Consider the following 15,655-nt stretch of genomic DNA (forward strand, 5'->3'; position numbering starts at 1 on the left):
CACATATGTCTTTTGACCAACTTCGCTAAAAAAAAAATTAAAATTAAAAAATAAAATAAAAAAGTTCAAGCAGCTATTAGGGACTTTCTAATGTGACTCAGGAGGAAGAAACTACTACCATTCAGAACATGATCTTTCCAGTGAGCCCTAGCTTGAGTTCAGCCAAGAATGAAGATCTAGCAAATACTGTAAACTCAGTAGCAAACGGCCAACACTGCTTAACAGGAAATATCACTGACCTGAGCATGCCAAAGATCATTTGATGATCTTTAAGTAGCTTTACCTAGCAAGAACACACAACAGTTTTTAAATCTCTGCTATAACAAAGAAAACTTATTATACAGCAAGGTGAACTTGATGCTGAAAAGAAAGACGATTTTCAGACGACTTTCAGCTACATGCCAGAGTAAAGTACGGGTGGCAAAAAGCCTCTGCTAATGTTTAACATATTCTGAAAATTTAATTTACTATAATGATAATTTTAAAGAAATTGAAACCACAAATCTTAAAAAATATTCAAAATTTAGTATTTATACAAATCATATTGAAACGAACAACAAAATTTGAATAATATAAATGCATGTAAGCATGCGTTACAATGTAGGAATGTTCCTGAGGGCTTATTAAGAATTAAAGACATTTGTGATTTCTACCAAAAAAATTTAAATAATGCATTAGTAGAGCATATGTGAATGAAGCTATTCTTTCAGTTAAGGACACAATTTGGAAGTATATTAAAAGGTGAGTAGTGCTTACTCACCTTTTTGAGGTCAGATTATATGTGTTAACTGTACTCTGGTTAGAGCTGAGGTCTGGGAGGTAATCAGCCAGGGGTACTTACCCTAAGCACTAGTGTGGTATGTGTTTAAGAGTGAAGGGTCACATGATGGAGACAGTCTCGGTTAGCTAGAGCTGTTTAAATGAGGATATTAAGGCATGTTTGTGAAAAGAAGAAAAGTAGAGTGGCGTATGTCATACCACCACGTTTAACTGTGGTTAGAAAGGTGCAATGACTCTTGTATTCTGTCAGAATCAAAGTTCATTATAGGCTTAAAGAATTGTAAGTTTTCAATACATGATAGGAGTGACATTGCAGTTCAGTCGGGAAAAGAACTGGATTCTAACATAGTGTTCAAGAAGCCCGTTCCGCTGTCACCTCCATGACCCTGTCGTTCCTTGGGCAGCAAAACCAGAGAGCAGCAGTCTCAATTTGAATATTTCCTCTGCCAGATTACCTTATGGCTGGAACCAGAAGCAAGCTCAACCTGATATCTTTATATCACAGACACTCATCAGACACTTTTAGATCTGAAACAAGAAATAGGGACACTAGAGGCCATTCTGACAGAGGGCTGGGGAGGCTGCAGCTCTGTGTAAGCTTTAAGGCCTGCTCATTTTCTACACAGAGTTCATACCCACGCAGGGGCTGGCAGGCAGTGACAAGCAGCAGTGTCTGTGCTGGCATGGGGGTGGGAGAGACTGCTAAACAAACGTCTTCATATGACACAACGGGTAGTCCTAGGAATGTTGTTGCAAGTTGAGTGTCATTGAGCAAGCCTCTGCTGCCTCCATTGCCCATTTATTCTGGGACATATCCCACATCCTGTATGTTTCTTACCATGTGTGTGTGTGTGTGTGTGTGTGTGTGTGTGTGTGTGTGTGTGCATGTGTGTGGATATGTGTGGGGTGTGCACGAGCACGTGGGTACACAATACCACTTGTCTGCATGCCTATCGAGGCTTGAACTTAACATCTTTATTGGTACTTTATTGAACATTCTCTGCCTTGTTTATTGAGATGGAACCTCCCCTGCACCCAGAGCTCTCCAATCTAGACTGGTTTAACTACCCAGCAAGGCCAGGCATCCCTGTCCACTAACTTCTGCGTGCTAAGAGTGCAGGCAGCTCCCACACCTGCCTGGCTTCTATAAAGCATCTCGAAATGTGAACAGCCCTCACACTTGCCAGTGTTTTATCTAGGTAGGCCTCTCCCAAATTGTTACTTTTTTGAAGTGGGACTTTTATAACCAATGTAAGTATTTTTAATGTGTCTAACCTCAGAGGATTAGAAACAAGAATACAGTAGGTGAAAGTCCCTTCCTAGTCAAGGTCATAAATGTACATAGTACCTCCAAGGATTTCCCATCTATACCTGAAAAATTATTAAATGCATTTAAATCTTAGTAGCAAATTAAAAACCATGCATACTGTCAGGAAAATTTTAGCATATATTAAAGTACTGATAGTCATTAGCACTGGGCTGCACAGATCTCCACACCACTCACATTCTATGGTAAAGACGATCCTTCTGTCTAGATGGTATACTACAACCTTTTAATACATTGCTTCATTATCAGATTAGATGCATTTACTTCTAAACATTGCAACTAACAACGCTGGCTAATAAACTGACCATTAATTTAAAATTCATTCAAAATTAAGAGTGAGAAAAATGGTCTTTAAAAATGATGCTCTGTTTAAAACCTATGGATGAAGATAGGTTTTGGTTTAAGACAGACTCTCTTTTTTCTTTCTCTCTCCTCCACATACATACATACACACATACACATATACACACATACATACATACACACATATATGTATATACACAAATATATACATACATACACATACATACATAATACAATATATACACACGTACATACACATATATACATACATAATACAATACGTACACACATACATAAATAAATACATACATACATGTGTGCGTGTCTATGCCCTTTTATTTTCAGACTGTAACTTGCATCTTTTCTAAACCACTTTAAACATAAACCTCCAAAGCTCCAAAGTTAGGGGGAAAGTAACAACTCCTTTTCCTACCTAATAATTTAGACTCTGGCATATCAATTATACATCAAGAAAGTAAAAACACATGAGAATCTGGAGAGGGATAAATACAAATTATGAGAGGGAAGAATAATGTTTTTTTAACTATATGTTACAAAAATCACCCAAATATTCCCAATTAAAGCAAAACAAATAAGGATGTGAAGCTCTCAGCAGCTGTAAGCAATACCCAGAGGCTATTTAAGCTGTGGGCTGGCTTTCCCCGGGGTCCGAGGATTGTTCAATGTTCCTGAATAAACTGCATTGAAGAAAAAAAAAATTAAAACAATTACAAGCCAGCTTTTGTTTTATTAGGCGAGTAAACGGAGATATGAGAACAGTGGTTACGGTCTCCACTGACAAGAGCAAAGGCAAACATTGTGAAGTAGAGTCAACTGACAAACATTCTAAATTGTCTCTGTTTATAGAGAAAAACAGTCTTTATGAAGAAACAGACCTAGCAAGGCCACCTCAAAATATGCATCCCAAAATAGATAAACTTAGCAAAGTTAGCAAGGATATTTATCAAAATGTATAAATATTTATTACAGTGGGTTCTGTTAATAAGAACCGGAAGTAGGTGTGTACCCATCTCCAGTGGTCGGGCTGCATACATTGTGATAAATGTGTGTAGGAGACTGTCTTGTTCTTCAATGATTACACAAGTCTACATTTAGACCTGTAAGACTTTGGCAAAATGCTTAGTGAAGAGCTTTGTGAAGCTCTTATAGTACCATGAGCAAGAGATAGACCACCACAGAAAGTAGCTGAGAGCCCATGCCTTCTCCTCACCTGCCTTCCACATTGTCAAGGGCCTAGGTCTCCACATCCATGCTGCGCTGGCCTTTCCTTCCTCTTCTGCTTTTCACCTTTGTTGTCTTGGTGGCCTTAAGGTTTTCAGGAAATGTATTATTGCAAGTACATTCAAGGGAATGCACACCTTGGCAAGTGCTGTGTTTTGGGGAATAGTTTCCTGAGAAAGAAACCAGAGGCAACAGTCAGTTCAGCTATACTGACAGACAGGGACTTTCTGATACTCCGTATCTCTTCCCCTCAGTGCCAGCCTCCTGACACCACTCCCCATTGCTCTGTGCTGTCACCATTTGATAATGTTGAGCTCTCCATTGTGGTTACAAGCAAGAGAAATTCAATTGTCAGCCTAGGAGCAAGAGTATGAGCCCTAAAGATACTTGATAAAACAGGGTCAGATGAAAGGGGAGGAGGTCCTCCCCAATCCGTGGACTTGGAAAGGGGCAGGGAAAAGCTGAGGGAGGGAGGGTGGGATTGGGAGGGAATAAGGGAGTGGGATACAGCTGGGATACAGAGTTAATAAAATGTAACTAATAATAATAAACAATAAAAAAAGAGCAGGCTAGTGAAAAAAGAAAGAATCTATAGGAATCTCGTTATTAAGTGCATTGTATTGGTCGATAAATAAATAGAGAAAATCTCAAAAAAAAAAAGAGTATGTGCTGTGCAGTGACTTGGGTTCAAACCTTCTTCTCTGTGTAAGCAGTCATGGTCCTCCCAGTCTTCCATCCACTGAGGAGGCCTAGATCCTTGTCCAGTTACAATAGTATTCTCTTCCAAGAAGACTGAAGTTTCCAGGAAGAGAGACCCTAGCTCTCATACTTTACATCAGGTACTTTCCACCCTTGGTAGAATCCAGTGAGGATCTTTTAACACCCTAAATGCCACAAACAGTGTTTTGTGTCCTATACTTTCAATAATAGTGTACCTAGGTTGTTGGAAGAACTCTGTTGCCTAGAATGGCAAAGAATATGTACTTAAGATATGTCCTTCCTTCCTGCCTTCCCATTTCCCCTGCCCTTTCTTCCTTTCTTTCTTTCTTTCTTTCTTTCTTTCTTTCTTTCTTTCTTTCTTTCTTTCTTTCTTTCTTTCTTTCTTTCTTTCTTTCTTTCTTCTTTCTTCTTTCTTCTTTCTTTCTTTCTTCTTTCTTTTCTATCTTGCCTTTCATTTTCAAAAATGTCTCGATTGGATAATAAACTTTACAGTCACCAAAAAGCCACCTAGAGGACTTTAGAGCTGAGACCAAATACTCCAAGTAACACACGATCTTGAACATACTAGGCCAGTTAGTAACTCCGGCTATAACAGTGACCAAGACAACTTGGAGACAACCCGTCTTTCTTCTTGTCAGCTCACATGGGAGGCTATGGTCCTCTACCTATCACTCAGTCAAGATGGGACCTGGCTTCAGAGATAAAAATCTGCTATTACAGCCAGATACAGAGGAAGTTGTGCCAAAGGGTCTCTTCTTGGTATTCAATAACTCAGAAAAAAAAAAAAACTGAGTTATGTATCCCAAGGATATGAGATACTGGGAAAGGTAATAAAGTCCAATCAAACAAGCCAACCTTACCTCTAGGCCATAAGCAGGAGCCCTTCAGAACACAAAGCTATCCAATGACTATTGCCCCTTGGTGTGTGTGTGTGTGTTTGTGTGTGTGCGTGTGTGGGGTTTGTCTTTGGGCCATCGACTTAAGGATGAACACTTCAAGTGTACGAAGCCTGCCTTCTTCCCAGCTGTATCAAACAGTCTATTTTCTAGGACACATGGGCTCATAAGAATACAGTTTTCAGTTCATGATAGTCTCTGGAAAACCTGGGTTTTGGTCACCAAAGCTATACCTCAATGCCAGGAGCATCACCCAGTATCTTGTTTATAAACAGTTGTTCCCTAACTATCACCTTAATTCTTATTTTGCAGATTTGTTCAATCAACGAATCAGCAAAGGAGGCATCACAATGCCTAGTGGGAGCTTTAAATACAAACTTGAGCTCAAGAAGAATCTACATTCATTACTTTCAGGACTCTCCATCCTAGAAGATAAGAGTCAGTGGTGGCAAGTTGCTTCCTACCAAGCAACCTAATTCTAACCTGAATTCCTCCTTGCATTTCAGAAGTTGGAATCTAGGGAAATGTGTGTCCTAGTATTCCTGGAAGCACGATTTCAAGTTAAATTCTTAGAACAAAAGGCATTTGCATGTGACCTGGAAGTCAGATTTAAGTTCAGTCATATATTAATATTGCATGATTTTAAATAGGAAATTGCACTGTTGCTATCTTTAGCTTTTGTGGGCAAGTTTGAGGGTTTTGCACAGACAGGATTGAAGCAGCTTCTTTCCAAAACTTCCTGGAAATTCCTTGCACCTGTGCTGCTGGCAGATTGATGGACTAGAGTGTTCTTGGAGAGCTAGAACTTCTAATTATTGAATACTTGGCCACAACCAGAACACAGGTGACTCCATCAAGGTAGTGTCCTTAGGACTTCAGGTATGCAGCTCTCTAATCCTCCATCTTCAATCTCTTCCTGCTTCTATGCAGATATTTATTTCCCTGGCCCCTCAATAATAATTTAGATCAAGTAATTTATGGGCACCATGTACAGCAGAAATGTTAGCTGCCCCGTAAATGGGAAACTGGATCACTGTGGATGATGCCCTCACATTTTCTTCTTCACTCTTCTCTGGGAAAGAGGCCATAATACTGGTACACCATCCCTGGGAAACTGTGTAAGAACACAGCTTTGAAGTACTGTGTCTCTGTGTCTCCTTCCTCAGAGAAGAAGTCTCGCACAGCCGTCTCGTCCTGCTACACTGACCAGAATCAGGATTCATCTACCACCCTATCTATTATTAAATCACAAAGTAGTCCCAAAACTTAGTGCTCTGTGAAAAGTTCTCACAATTTTGTGCATTAACTATGGGGAGTTCTACTGCTCCAATGTTCCATCTCTATTTACCTTATATGGTGGTTCGGGTGCTCTCCCTGTCTCCTCTATGTTTCCTCCCACCCCCTCTCTCTCACACACACATTCATCATCTCTCCACATAAAGAGATAATTTAGGTGTTCTTACCTCTTTATTTTTTTCTCTACTTGCCATCATATCAAGTTATTATAAATTTGGTGGTGTAAACTGAACCCCAGGAGTCCACAAAGCTGTGTTTCCTCCTCTAGGCTCAAGGCAAGGACATGTGTTCTAGGCTTTGCCAGCTCCTACAGGCTTTCTGAACCCCTGGTTCTTTCCGATTCCTCCAGGTCAGCAATATGGCATCTGTCCATTCATATCCCCTCAACTGTCACTCTGCCCCCACTTTTCAGGGTGCTTATAATAATATTGAACCCATTGACACAATCCCAGTTGACATTCCCACTTCAAGGTCTTGATCATTCTCTAGTGAGAAGTTCCTTTCCTCAAGAAAATTTATGTCCACAGATTTCAGATATTAAGATGTACAAATATCTGGAAAGGGTGTCATTATTATATCTTCACCATGAATAAAGTACAAAATTAATTTCCTTTTTTTTTTTTTTTTTTTTTTTGCAAAAACAAGGGTTTTGCTTCTTCAAAGACTCCGTGCTTGGTATACAGATGAGCAGAATCCTGAAAGTTCACTGAGCACTGACCTCAGCTCTGTGGGCAAGTTTCTGGGGGTTTCCAGAGAAGACAACTTGGAAGGAAATCATAAAGCTGCTGATGAAAGAAGAAAGATATACAAAAAGTAGTAAGCTGTACAGACATGTAACTAGTATGGCTATTCCTCATTCAGATCCTCTTAGGTGTATAATTTTATTTACTATTTTTACATTTACTTGTGTGTTTGGGTGAGTGAGTGAAGAGGCACCTGTACGCCATAGTGGTGAGTGTATGGTGTTCAACTTACAACTTGAGTCAGTTCTCTCTGTCCCTATGTGGGCTTCTGGGACTGAGCTCCTAGTGTCAAGCCTGTGACATGTGTCTTTGCCCATTGACTCAAGATATATTATTTTGTGATAATAGTGTTAAAGGGCTTCTGAGTGTTTAACAGCTGGGATAGAAAGGTACCACAATAATATAATATAATATAATATAATATAATATGAAAACAAAATCAATCTAGATTCTAACACAAGGTAAAATCCACTACTCTCTATGCAGAGGGTGTTGGTTTTATACATCTGGCATGCCAAGTCATTTTACCAAATTCCCTGTTTACTTCAACCTGTGCTATTGCAAACACCATTTTCTTTTCTGACTTTAATTTATGCATATTTATTTCACTAGAGACCATTTTAATTCTTCCCACTTGTGTTGTTTCTTTTTTTGATTGTGAATACCAGTATGCCCTTCTTTGTTTTAATTCCCTCCCAGAGGAGTTCTACCACTTCAGTGCCCTCACTTAAAAGCAGAGATGTCCTCAAAATTTAAAGCTGCATCTCAGGCATATTTCCCCTTGTAATACAACTATGTACTCAGACTGTTACATTACCAATGTTGATCAAGTACCAGACTTTTATATAAACAGACTAAACGACTTCCTATTCCTTCCTCCCCAAAAAGACAAAACTTGAAATAGTTACCATTTGTTCTAGAGCACCAAATGCCTCAGGGTTATATATTGATGTCCAGGACGCACTGCATTCATGACAGTGGCAAACACACCAAGGTGCCAAGGCCCAACCTCAGTGCCACCTTTCCATTATTCTTGTTAACATGGCACCAAATACTGAAGAATATCTACAAAAATACTTTTAAGATTGGTGTCTTCCCTTCCACTTCCACTGATGCCATCCTTGCTTCCAAAGCAGCTGCTATGATTAAAGGTCACTGTGCGCGGTTGTTGGGTCCCTGCTCCCACGCTCATCGTGAGGTTTGCTAGTCCTCCCACCTAACTGCCTAGCTGTAGACACTCCAGCTGGCGCTAAGAGGGTCATCGTTATGTGCCCAACATTTCTCTCTTCTTTATTATGTTTATTTATTTATGACAAGCATGTGTGCATTGTGTGCATGTACTACGTGTGTGTGTGCATGAGTGCACTTGTGTGTGTACGTGTTTGGGGCATACTTGTAGCATGGCACCTATATAGACAACCAACAGGGGTCTATCCTTCTAACCTGTGGCTCCTGAGATCAAAATCAGGTCATTAAATTTCTTGGCATGTGCCTTTGCCTGCTGAGCGATCTTAATGGTCTCTAACACTTTTATTTCTTGACTATATCTTTGCTCATAATCCCTTCCCATTTTTTATCGGAAAACATTTTTTTCAGACCATGACCACAATTTTGTCTCCACCAATTCCTTCCAGATGTACCCTACTTCCCTTTCTCTCTTTCTTTATAAAACAAATAACCCAGAATCTAAAAAAGAAAAGAAAGAAAGAGCAAAAGAGACAGGAAGAAAGAAAAGAAGGAAGGAAGAAAAGAAGAAAGGAAAAGAAAGAAAGAAAAAAGAAAGGCAACACAAACACACATAAAACCCATAAAAATACAAAACTATAAACCGTAATACACAAACAAAAGACCAGTAAGAGTATCAGTCTCTGCAGAACCCCCTGGGCCCAGGATCTTTAGCTCTGTTGTTCTCCCTGTGGAGCTCCTGTCCCTTCCAGGTCTTTCTATCTCCATCTTCTTCCATAAGGTTTCCTGTACTCTGCCCAAAGTATGGCTATGAATCTCAGTATCTCCTTCAATACCCTGGTGAGTAGAGTCTTTTGGAGGCCCACTGTGGAAGGCTCCTGTACTGTTCTTTGTCTTCTCCTACTTCCAATGTCTATCCTGTTTGCCCTTCTCAGTGAGGTTTCAGCCTCTTCCCTAGAGTACTCCTTGTTGTTTACCTTCTTTAGGACAACAGATTTTGTATGTTTATCCTATATTATATGGCTAATACCGCTTATAAGTGAGTATATATCATGTCTGTCTTTCTGTTTCTGGGTTACCTCACTCAGTATGAGCTTTTCTAGGTCCCACCATTTGCCTGCAAATTTCATGATGTCCTTGTTTTTAATTGCTGAGTAGTATTCCATTGTGTACCACGATTTCTGTATCCATTCTTCGGTTGAGGGATATCTGGGTTGTTCCAGATTCTGGCTATTATGAATACATCTGTTGCACAAATGTCCTTGTTGTCTAGTTTAGCATCTTTCAGATATATGTCCATGAGTGGTATAGCTGAATCCCTAGTTCCTTACTCTATGCCTGTCCTCCTTGAATATACTAATTTTAGCACAGCCACTGAAGACTTAAAAGCTAACATCCATATACAAGAGAAAACATACAACATTTGTTTTGGGTTATCTCTATCAGGATTTTTTTTCTAGCTCCATCTATTTACTTGTCAAATTTATACTTTTATTTTGTAGCATCACATTTTCATTATCCACACATTTATTGATAGACATCTAGGCTGTTTCAAATTCCTGGTTCTTATGAGTAAAGCAGCAGTGAATAAGTAGATGAACAAATATCTCTGTAGGAGGATGTAGAGTTCTTTGGGTAAGTGCTCAGGAGTGGTATAGCTGGATCATGATGTAGAACTCTTTCCAGTTTCCTTCAGAAATGCCATGCTAATTTCAATAAAGGCTGCACAAGTTTGCACACCCACCGGCAATGAATAAGTGTTCTCCTGGCACCTAGAGAGATGGCTCAGAGGTTAAGAGCACTGGCTGTTCTACCAAAGGTCCTGAGTTCAATTCCCAGCAATCACATGGTAGCTCATAACCATCTATAATGAGATCTGGTGTCCTCTTCTGGCATGAAGGCAGAATATTGTATACATAATAAATAAATCATTTTTAAAAAGTATTCTCCTTTCCCCATATCCTAATCACCATGAGCTGATAATTGTTTTATTGGTCTTAGCTATTCTGACTAGTGTAAGATGAAATCTCAGAGTAGTTTGGATTTGCATTTCCTTGATTACTAAGGAACCTTATGGTTTCCCAACCATTTGTGTTTCATGTCTTGAGAATCCTGTTTAGCTCTGTACCCAACTTTTTTTTTCTTTTTTCCCATTTTTTAACTTTTATTAATTACACTTTATTCACTTTGTATCCCCCCATAAACCTCTCCTTCTTCCCCTCCTGATCCCACTCTCCCTCCCCCTTCTTCATGCAGGCCCCTCCCCAAGTCCACTGATAGGGGAGGTCCTCCTCTCCTTCCTTCTGATCTTAGTCTATCAGATCTCATCAGGAGTGGCTATATTGTCATCTTCTGTGGCCTGGTAAGGCTGCTCCCCCCTCAGGGGGAGGTGATCAAAGACCAGGCCTATCAGATTATGTCAGAGGCAGTCCCTCTTCCCATTACTATGGAACCCACTTGGACACTAAACTGCCATGGGCTACATCTGTGCAGGGGTTCTAGGTTATCTCCATGCATGGTACTTGATTGGAGTATGAGTCTCTGGGAAGACCCGTGTTCAAATTTTCTGGTTCTGTTGCTTCCTCAAGATCCAGCCATACCACTCCTAGGCATATATCCAAAAGAGGCTCAAGTACACAATAAGGACATTTGCTCAACCATTTTTGAGCAGCTTTATTTGTAATAGTTAGAAACTGGAAACAGCCCAGATGCCCCTCAACTGAAGAATGGATGCAGAAATTGTGGTATATCTAAACAATGGAATATTCAGCAATGAAAAATAAGGAAATCATGAAATTTGCAGGTAAATGGGGGGACCTGGAAAGGATCATCCTGAGTGAGCTGTCCCAGAAGCAGAAAGACACACACGATATATACTCACTCATACAGACATATAACATAGGATAAACCTACTAAAATCTGTACATCTAAAGAAACTAATCAAGAGAGAGGGCCCTGACTAAAATGCTCAATCCCCATCCCGAAAGGCAAATAGGAAGGACATCAGAAGAAGAAGAAAACAGGAAACAACCTAGGAACCTGCCACAGAGGACCTCTGAAAGGCTCTGCCCTGAAGACTATCAAAGCAGACACTGAGACTTACAGCCAACTGTTGGGAAGAGTACATGGAATCTTATGAAAAAAAGTGGGAAATAGTAAGATCTGGAGAGGACAGGAACTCCACAAGGAGAGCAACAGAACCAGAAAATGTGTACCCAACTTTTTAATAATGAGACGGACCGTGGGAAAAAGCTAAAGGAATCCTCCCACAGTAAGAGGTAAGGTCCCCAAGAATTTGGAGGGGTGATGGGGTGGGTTTTCTGCAGGTAGGTTGCAGCAGAACAAAGAATATATCAGGAGAGACGAGATGGAAAGGTTAGGAAAGACCTGGCTTTGTATCGAGAGTTGGAGTCTCTAATCAATGGAGTTGAGGTAAAAGGAGCAGTACCTGCAAAAGGTTGCAACAAGGCTAAGCATGAGAACAGAGAGTTCGTCATGAAGAATGGGAAGGATAATATGAACCACCTCCCTGAGTCCCAGCAGTGTCACCACTGGAGTCCCAAGTAGAAAATGTTACTAGGTCTTAGCAGCTGACACAAAGGAATAAGAATGGGATAAATAGGATGACTGAGAGGGTCCACAGGAATGAGCAAAACTAGGTCTGCACCAAGGTTCAGTGGAGACCCAGGCAAATCCATTTAATCATGTGTTAAATCTTAGAAGGATATTTCAAGAAATAATTACTATTTCAGGTAACTTACCTAATGCTCTCTCCTGACATCTACTTAGTCAAGTTAGGACTCAACTCCAGATCCTTACCTACAGAGTCCACAATTTTAACGTTAATGCCCACTCTTCACCAGGACAGTGTAGGCCAGTGTGGCTGTGTGGATCTTTTCCCCACTCAATAGGAACACAGACATTGCAGCAGTCAGGAGCCTCCTTGGTTTTGTTGGCATGCAACCCAGGTGGATGTTCCTTTCTTCTACAGTACTCCACAGATCAGCAATGTAAACTGAGAAAATAAATTCCTTCCTATGGTAACATTCTCTTTGGGTGTCCTCCTGTTTCAAACACATTCACACTCAAATGAACACAAGCAAAATGTGGGGAATCTACGTTTATTGTGTTAATGTCAGTGTCCTAGTATGGCATTGTCACCATTTGGGCCAAGCTGAGCAAATAGTTTGTGGAATGTCTGGTTTATTTATTACACCGGCAAGTGAATGTAAAAGTATCTCAACTACAAAAAAGAGAAGGAAATAACACAACTTTAATGGCCCTTTGGTGCTGCCCCAGGGGCTTTGCCAGATGCCTCCTGCCAAGACCTGGGGTAGAGATTCAGTTACCTTTTCAACAAGACCAGAAAAACATTAACGTGGACTCAGGACACTTGCAATCACTTTGCTTTTGCTCTCTCCTGCCTAAAACTGACTCTGACGCAGATGAATAGAAAACAGCACGGGCATTGCAGTGCCCCCACAACTTTTTGGGAAAGCAGAATTGTTCAAACTCCTTCCATAAAATCATGTGATACCTGGCTAGAGAAAGAGAAAGAAAATGCCATATAAACTTGCAACACATTAAGGTTGACTTTTGCATCTTCTTACCACAGGCTTCTCATTCAACTTTGGCCTGGTCCAGTCTCATCCTACAGATACATGTTATGTTTACAAAGCTGCATATGTTGCATGCTAAATATTTGGCTTTTTTTTTCTATCTAAGTGTAAGAAGCACAAAGCTTAATAATGTGGCCACATTCTACTCCTTGGAACATTAAGAAACATAGTTCAGGGTTTATATTCTCTCTCTCTCTTCCCTCACCCCGTGTGTGTGTGTGTGTGTGTGTGTGTGTGTGTGTGTGTATGAAATAACTCTGAGAGTTTAAAGTTTTGCATTTCAAGAAGGGTATTTAAGAAAATAATATGAACCCATGGTTTATAACACAAAATATTAATTTATACATGAAGTGAAAAGATGAGTAAAACATCCACTGAATGGGATCACTAAATGATAGTACATCAATTATTTTTATCTATAATAAGCATATTTTATTGAAGAAAATATTTGTAGACAACCCAGGTTCAGACCCCATCGGGTGGCTCATAGCCACCAGTAACACCAGATCAGGGATTCTGACATCCTCTTCTGGGCCCCAAGGGAACCCGCACTCACAGGAACATACACATGCCCAGACACAGAAGACACATGACACACAAAAATAATAACACAATTGAAAGTGAATATGGCATTTGTCCTAGAGGCATTGTCACTAGAGTTACTTAAAAAAACAAAAACAAAACAACAACAAAAAATGAAAGCCTACATTAGCCTCAAACTCACTATGTAGTCAGGGGTGACCTTATACTTAGGGTTCCACTGCCTCTACTCTCTGACTGACAGGATTATAGTCATGCAGCATCATGCCTGATTTATGAAGTGTTGGTGATCCAATCCAGAACTTTATGAATGATAGGCAAGTGATCTACCAAATGAGCCCCAGTGCTGTCCTCAAAGGTCACTAAGAAATTAAAATGAATAACACCCTGACGTAGGTGATGATTGTATCTGTACTGATACAATATAGGCAGTCCTTTATTCATGAATTTCTGATGACATGAACTCAATGGCTGGCTCGTTGAATCCCCACTCCCCAAGGGATACAGAGGAGGACTTCGCAGCCAGTCCTGAAGATAGTAAAACAGGGTCAGATGAAAGGGGAGGAGGTCCTCCCCAATCAGTGGACTTGGAAAAGGGCAGGGAGGAGATGAGGAAGGGAGGGTAGGATTGGGAGGGAATGAGGGAGCGGGATACAGCTGGGATACAGAGTTAATAAAATGTAACTAATAATAAAAATTAAAAAAAAGAAAAAGAAAAATATGTAAACAGACACAATTTTGCAACAGCATAAGGGGTTTTAAATGAGAAAATTAAATAGTTATTTAATAGGTGACATAGTCAAAACGTGAAAAATCTACCTGAGTAGCACCCACAATGAAAATGGAAACTGTTATTACATGATGACTGACTGAAGAGGCCCACATGCAGGAGAGTGCGAAAGGCTGCATGTGGGCTTGGTTTTAGAAAGAGATGGTCATGGAATCGGCTCCAGAAAAGAGTGTATACAATTCAAAGATATTCATTTGATTCTATGAAATGCAGAGCATGAAACTTTGGGTTTGTGTCTAGTGTGTGGCATTCACCATCCTTTGCAGTTTGTCCAAAACCGATCATTATGAATAGACATTGGAAGGAGCTGCCTATATGTCTAGGAATCTGGCCCAACAAGTGCTCTAGGAATATTCTCTCTAAACAAAGGTCATAACCAGTTTAAAAAAAAAAAAACATAAGAACACTTTGTTCATAATTGTGACATTGTTTTTAATAATAAAATTAAGAAATAACCCCTATCTGTGAAAGAATAAATACTGTGAACATCCATTTCTGAGAGCACCAAGAACTGGATAGGGATTGCTGCACACTCATAAAACTTAAAGCAAGAAAATACAAAGAGATGCGAAAAGCCTGCCACCTTTTCTATGAGAAGAGAGTGTGGCCTGTGAACTGGGTCAGCAGGTAAAGATGCTGTCAAGCCTGACAACTTGTAACCGTCCTTAGTTCAATCCCTGGGACCTACATGGTGGAGGGAAAAACTGACTGAGTTGTGTTCTGATATCTATGGGTGCACTGTGTCATATGCATGCACATACACAAAGTAATAAATAAACATAATTTGTAAATCATTAAAAAGAGAATATATATGTATATATATCCTATTTGCTTATTTTGGAAAAAAGAAAAAAAGAATAAAGTATAACCTAATAATAAAATGTATATTTGTGGGTCAGTGGAAAAGGAAGGGTGTAGACAGGAATAATGTTTCACTGAACACATCTCTTTATATAAAAAATAAAAGTAAAGATGAAAAAATCAAGCTAAATTGACTACAAACAAAAATAATAAACCAAGTATACAAACATATACATCAAATATATAACCATAAAGGAAAAATTCAAGCCCCTTTGAGCATAGTTCCATGTCTATACCATCTCAGTTATGGGGTTATAGACCAAAATCATTACAAAAGAAAAATCTTTGAGCTTCAGTAAGCATAAAGAGTCCTACCTTGCATACTGACTGTGAAATCATTTTGTTTCCAGGGA

The 15,655-nt window shown here is 39.7% G+C and overlaps 1 protein-coding gene across 1 annotated transcript in view; it reads right to left on the reverse strand.

Annotated features, from left to right (window-relative positions):
- Cd226 (CD226 molecule) overlaps positions 1-3,864 on the reverse strand; it is a 100,242-nt gene extending 96,378 nt beyond the window's left edge. The window contains exon 1 of the mRNA XM_060376956.1: positions 3,642-3,864. The gene's annotated coding sequence lies outside the window, so the exon portion shown is untranslated. The remainder of the gene's footprint in view (positions 1-3,641) is intronic.
- Positions 3,865-15,655: the final 11,791 nt, after the last annotated feature.

This window comes from Meriones unguiculatus, chromosome 2, assembly GCF_030254825.1.
Source record: "Meriones unguiculatus strain TT.TT164.6M chromosome 2, Bangor_MerUng_6.1, whole genome shotgun sequence".
Lineage (NCBI taxonomy): Eukaryota > Metazoa > Chordata > Mammalia > Rodentia > Muridae > Meriones > Meriones unguiculatus.